Raw genomic sequence first — 6,823 nt, 5'->3', positions numbered from 1 at the left:
GTGGTGGTGAGTGGATGTATGCTACACTCTCCAGATCATGACACATTTTCAGTCCGAAGTGAGGGAAGGGACTGAAATGTGTGAGGGAGGTATGGGGGTGTGAGGGAAGGCATAAGGGTGTGAGGGAACCTACTGCTATGTTATACGATTAAACGAGTCCGCACTTCTTCCCCTTCTTCGTTTTCCCTTATTATAAATGTTTAATTTGAGTCTCCTCTTTTATACAATTTCTGTTACTTAAGTCAACTGACGTCACACACAAGCCACGCCTCCCTGCGCCCTGAGGGAGTGTGAACAGACTTGGTATTAGTAGACTTAGATGTCACCAACGGAACCTCGGTAGGGAGAACACATGAAACAAGGCACACACTGCCTCACCCTCTTAATTGTACGCTTGAGGTGAGACTGAAACACGGTACATACTACCTCACTAGTAAATGTCCACCTGAGCTGATACTGAAACAAGGCATTTAATACTAAGCCCAAAATATCCGCTTGAGGCAAAACTGAAATTAATGCACATACTACTTCACTCATAATTGTCCGCTTGAGGTGAAACTGAAACAAGGCATTTAACTCTACACCTTTAAATGTCCCCTTGAGGTAAAACAAACAAGGCACATACCATTTCACCCTTAAATGTCCTCTTAAGTGGAATCTGAAACAAAGCACATATTTTACGTTTTCACTCTAACAGCCTAAGAATTGCCACCTCTGCGTTATGAATGCGAAGTTGTAACAGGAGATTAACACTAGAATACAGTGCTAGCTTCACGAAAGAAGTGTTATGTAAAGAGTGTTGAGCTACACTGCTGACTTTTTCTGCCAATAAGCTTAAGGTGAAGTAACCTGCAAAAGAAAATCTGGGGTAAAGTTAGAGCAAAATAGTTTACTGCACTCTTAAATGTGCAGGGAATGCTTTTTAGCTGTCCGTCAGTGCTTTTGGAAGTATCCGCCAACGCTTTTAAATATCCAACAATGCTTTTAATTATGCAACAACGCTTTTAAATATCCATCAATGAATTTAAACACCCACCAGCACTTTTCATTACCCTCCAACCCTTTTAAATGCCTGCCAACGCTTTTAAATGACTGTGAATACTTTTAAATGCCCTACAACGTTTTTAAATGTCCGCCAACCCTTTTCAAATGGCTCCGGCAACACTTTTAGATATCCGCCAACGCTCTCAAATGTCCTTCTAAGCTTTTAAATGTCCTCCAACACCTTTAAATGTCCGCCAATGCTTTTAAATGTCCGGCAAAGACGAGAATGATATTGAAAGTCGTAAGCCCCACCATAACGAAGACATACTTTCTGTTGTATCTCTGATGACAAAAGACGATGAAAACGCAAAAGTACAGTGATTCAATGGCTTCACTTACATGGCAGCTTCACTTACTACATCACACAGCTTAATTGTTGCTTCACCTACCACATCGTAATATCACTTACTAAACCATATAGCTTAACTGTTGCCTCACTTATCACATCAAAGTCAATTTTCACTTTACCACATCATAGCTTCACTTACCACATTGCATAGTTTAACTGTAGCATCACATATCACATCACAGCTTCACTTACTGCATCACATAGCTTAACTGTTACTTCTCACCTACCACATCATATACCCTCAACTCTTGATTCACGTACCACATGTTAAAATCGTAAATGCTGCGTCACTTACCACATCGTAGCTTCACTTACCACATCGCAGCTTCACTTACCACATCGCAGCTTCACTTACCACATTGCAGCTTCACTTACCATACATGTAGCTTCACTTACCATATTGTAGCTTCATTTACATCATCGCAGTTTCACTTTTCACCACGATTGCACGCTTCATATTTACCACATAACAGCTTCACTTACCACATCGCAGCTTCACTTACCACATCGCAGCTTCACTTTACCATTTTGTCTTACTTTAATTTCAGGTGCCACAGGAAGGCTTCGGGACATATCTTCTTCAGATATTAAATTTACCACACATTACTCCTCTGACAGCAGGGGTATTCCGTAAATAGACCTACACTAGGAACTCATGTGGCAGTATCTTTGTTGTGGGTACGACTCCAGTCGGCTGGTGTGGACGTGACGTAGTTTTGGCAGTGGGAATAGGAAATGAATGAATGCAGACACATACTGATAAAAAGTGCGAGCCGTCCCCACTACACGCGAGAAATAGTCCGGCGGAGTGGAAGTGGAGCCTTATATACGGACCAACCTGTACTGAGAGAGAGAGAGAGAGAGAGAGAGAGAGAGAGAGAGAGAGACAGAGAGAGAGAGAGAGAGAGTGAGAGACAGAGAGAGAGAGAACACTGAAAGGCATTTGTTACTGAAAATTTAAAAGTCAGTTCTAATATGACCTTCAGACAAGTTTCTAGTAAAAGTCAGTTTCTTCGTTAACCAGTTCATTAACCACGCAAATTAATCTGTGTCTTCTTAACCACCTATTTAACTATGCAAATTGTACGCTAATGAAATGACTCGTTTGTCACCCCTCTCGTTAAGCAGCGGGAGGTAAGGGAGTCATTATCACTAAACAGAACTCGTTAAGTATACAGCCTTGTTAACTGTGATGGCTAGTTAACTGGAGGGGATATGGACTACAGGGGCAGACATAGATGCAACAAGGGATAGAGGTGAAAGAAAGAGAGAGAGAGAGAGAGAGAGAGAGAGAGAGAGAGAGAGAGAGAGAGAGAGAGAATGATGGATAGACTGATATATAGTTAGACATACTACTGATAATGACAATGATGATGATGATGATGATGATGATGATGATGATAATAATAATAATAATAATAATAATATCAATGCTGTTATTGTTATTATTGCATTTATATTTATTATAAATAATCATGATGGTGATGATGATGATGATGACAGTAAACGTTAATGATAATGAAAATAATAATAATAATAATAATAAATAATAATAGTTACTATTATTATTGTTATTGTTCTATCTATCTATCTAATGCCAGACGCCTCTCAATCCCGTTTGGGAGTGGCCACAAACAAATCGCCTCCAAGTCGCCCTGTCCCCCGCCATTTCTACTGCCCCTGCTCCCCTAACTCACACCCCCCTCCCTCGTATAACACTTCACCCCATCCCGACAGCTCATCATCGGCCTCCCCTCTCCCTCTTCCCCCCTCCACCTCACTCACATACATTCTCTTCGTCAGTCTTTTCACCCTCCTCCATACTCTCCACACATGGCCAAACCAATTCTCAGTGTGTTCCTCATAACGCTTCCCTATCACATCCACATCCACACCACAACGCTCCTTTATATCCCTCATTCGTCAGCCTGTCTCTCCATGTGACTCCACAGGCTCCCTCTTAAATAACTCATTTGCACTGCTCTCACTCTTGACTTGTGTCCTTCCAACAACGTCCAAGCTTCACTTCCATATATGTTAGAGTTGGGTATCACAATACTGTCATGTAGTAACTTTTTACTTCCATGCTCACTTCCCTGTTTCTTATCACTGCTTTCAAAAAGAACCAGCAACCTTTCTTCCCTGCTGTACCCTTTTCAAGTACTTCACCCCCTCCAAACCTCCATCCTTACTCATCACACTACCCAAGTAGCTTAAACGTACCTCACATTTTTCCCAGTTCCTCACCATCCAACCTCGCTGTAGGCATTCACTGACTTCACCTCTCTCCAAAGACCATCACTTTACTCTTCCCTTCATTCACCTTTAGATTCCGTTTCTTACACAGTCTCCCAAACTCATCCACCAGGCCTTGCAGCTCCCCTTCGTCTTCACTCAACAACACAGTATCATCTGCAAACAACAGAACAGGGAGTTTCTAAACATTATCCTCTCTCACCAGAGGCCACTCCAACATCCACTCACCCTACCTTTGTACCTCTTTTATTACCCCATCCATGTACAGTTTGAACAACCATGGAGACATGACACATCCCTGTTTCAACCCAACTTTCAAAGAAAAATTCACTTAGTTCACCATCCACACGCACTGCAGCCTTTGCACCATCGTACATACTCTTCACAGCATTCTACAACTTCCCATCTACTCCATATATTCTTAACACTTTCCACAATCCTTGTTTATCCAACACCCTGTCATATGCTTTCTCCAAATCCATGAAAGCAGCATACAACTTCTTTCTCTTCTCTAGAAACTTTTCCACTAAAGATCTAAGAATGAATATCTGATCTACACAACCTCTTCCCATCCTAAAGCTCTCCCTCTTCTCTTCTCCAACTAATTTCTCTGTTCTTTCTCCTAACTCTGTCAAATAAGTATCCTACCATACACTTTTCCTATTATACTAAGAGGACAAATGCCCCTATGATTACCACACACTTCTTTTTCCCCCGTTTCCCTTTGTACAAGGGAATAATTATACCTGACTTCCAATCCTCCAGGACCTCTACCTTCCCTCCCAGGCCAATCTGCACATCTTCCACATCCATTCTACTACTATCTCTCCCCCATGCTTCAGCATTTCACCACCCCACACTCCATCAATTCCTGGGGCTTTTCCCTGATTTAACTTCTTCTTCATTGCTTCCACAACTTCTATCCTACTGATTTCTTCCCTGTCTTCTCACCTCCCTTCTTCTCCCAGCCATTCCCCAGCCACTTATACTCACAATACTCTCCATCCTGTATGTTCAACAATTCCTTAAAGTGTTCTCTCCATCTGCTCACTTTTTCTCCCTTCTCCACTAGTAATCTACCATTTTTATCTTTCACTCCCCTGTTAACTTCACTTCCACCCTGTCTTACCCTTTTCATCTCTTTCCAGAACATTTTCTTACAGTCCCCTCCACTTTACACTCCAAATTCCTTCCAAATTCCTCATCCAGTCTCTTCTTACTCTCTCTTACTAATCTTTTCACCTCTCTCTTTCTTTCTACATATAACTCTCTCTTCCTCCTCTCAACTTCTTTCACGCACCTGTTTCTCATCCATTCATTGTATGCTTTCTTCTTTTGTGCCACAGCCTGTCTCACCTCTTCCAGTCCACCACGCTGTTCCTTGTATCCCCCACCGTCTTCTCTTTCTTCCACACACCACATCACACGCTGCACATATTTCTTCTGTAAATATCCTACACACACCTTCCACGTCTCCCATCTGCTCCAATTCATATTTGCCCAATCGTTCTCCTCCACTTCTCTTATACTCTGCCTTTTTCACATCCTCTTGTAACCTTTCCACTCTCCTTGCGACTACTCCTTCCTCTCGTCTTTCCCTTCTTCTATTCCTCCATCTTACTTGAATCCTAATAGAAAATTCTGGCCACCACCAAGTAGTGGTCACCAGAAAGTCCACTCCCCCAACCTCTATAAGCTCTTACATCCATTACACATCTTTACACATCCTGTCATCCACACACACATAATGCAATAATAATAATAATAATAATAATAAATAATAATAATAATAATTATTATTAATTCTTTTTTTAAAATTACTATTATTATAATGAGGGATGGAGTTGAGAGGAACATAAGGGAGGGAGGGGGTGAGTTGGGGGGAGGGTAGTCAAATGGTGGGTGACAGAGCGACTTGAGGCGTTTTGTCTGCGGCCACCCTTTGGCGGGATTAGGGCGTCGGGCTATAGATAGATAGATAGATATATAGATCAGTAATTCGGGTAAATAGAGAGGATTTCGCCAGAGATCAAGCAGCATGGACTGTCCCCAAAGCCGACGCATGCAATCATTCTGGGGCTTTTATAATGACACACGATGAAACAATAAGATTAGTATTATTATTATCACGAAAGAGAGAGAGAGAGAGAGAGAGGGTGGATAGGTACAGACAGGCAAATGGGATGCATTGACTGAATGGTTGATGGATAAATTGAGAGAGAGAGAGAGAGAGAGAGAGAGAGAGAGAGAGAGAGAGAGAGAGAGAGAGAGAATCATACAGATACATTGCCTGAGAGGTGGATGGATAAATTGAGAGAGCGAGAGAGAGAGAGAGAGAGAGAGAGAGAGAGAGAGAGAGAGAGAGAGTATATATATAAATATACAGATATATTCATCGCCTGAGGGGAGGATTTATAAATTGAGAGAGAGAGAGAGAGAGAGAGAGAGAGAGAGAGAGAGAGAGAGAGGAATGAAAAGATGACACACTGGTTGACAAAAATATTTTTCTAAGCGTATCTTTTTCTGCATCTATCCCTCCCACATTGTCTGTCTCTGTCTGTCTGCTTCCCTCTCCTCCATGACCTTCACTGCATAGAAACGGAAAGTTCTCGCTCCAAATAATTTCTGTGTGTGTTTGTTTGTGTGTGTGTGTGTGTGTGTGTTTGTGTCTCTCACACACACACACACACACACACACACACACACACACACACACACACATCATCCAATCAGGTCAATGATGTTGGACGGAGGATTTTTGTGTTCTTCGTGTCTGTTTCTTTGTCTGTTTGTCTGTGTACAAGATACCTCAAGAAGCCGCTACCGGATGTCAGTGTAATCTGGTGGATAGGCGGGCAGTGGGTCAAGGAATAGCTGGTTAGGCTAAGAGGAGGTGGATCCGAATCCGTATACAAGGAAAAAAAAATATGTTATTGGTATCGTCGAAGGTATGAGCTCTGGAGAGTGTGTAACAGTCAGAATAATTAGATAGTGGAACTAACGTACTATGTGAGACTGTAGAAGTACTCACGTCTGGTGAGAAAGAGGAAATTACCGTGGTAAGTCACTAACTTTGGTGGAAGTATGCGCTCTCTGAGTGAGTTTTTTGCCATGTTATTATGCCTCCTCCCACCTATAGTAGAGGGAGGTATTAGGTGATTGGTCTGTCCCTCC

The 6,823-nt window shown here is 42.1% G+C and overlaps 1 non-coding gene across 1 annotated transcript; it reads left to right on the top strand.

Annotated features, from left to right (window-relative positions):
* Positions 1–6,268: 6,268 nt before the first annotated feature.
* Positions 6,269–6,371, top strand: LOC145402957 (small nucleolar RNA SNORA23). Its single transcript, XR_013897894.1, has one exon. It is a non-coding gene; the product is annotated as a small nucleolar RNA SNORA23 (small nucleolar RNA).
* The last annotated feature ends 452 nt before the right edge of the window (positions 6,372–6,823 follow it).

The sequence above is a fragment of the Coenobita brevimanus genome, chromosome 59, assembly GCF_032717465.1.
Source record: "Coenobita brevimanus isolate Jiangsu-jjx chromosome 59, ASM3271746v2, whole genome shotgun sequence".
Lineage (NCBI taxonomy): Eukaryota > Metazoa > Arthropoda > Malacostraca > Decapoda > Coenobitidae > Coenobita > Coenobita brevimanus.
The sequence above is the reverse complement of the archived record's forward strand: the minus strand, read 5'-3'. Positions and strand labels throughout refer to the sequence as shown.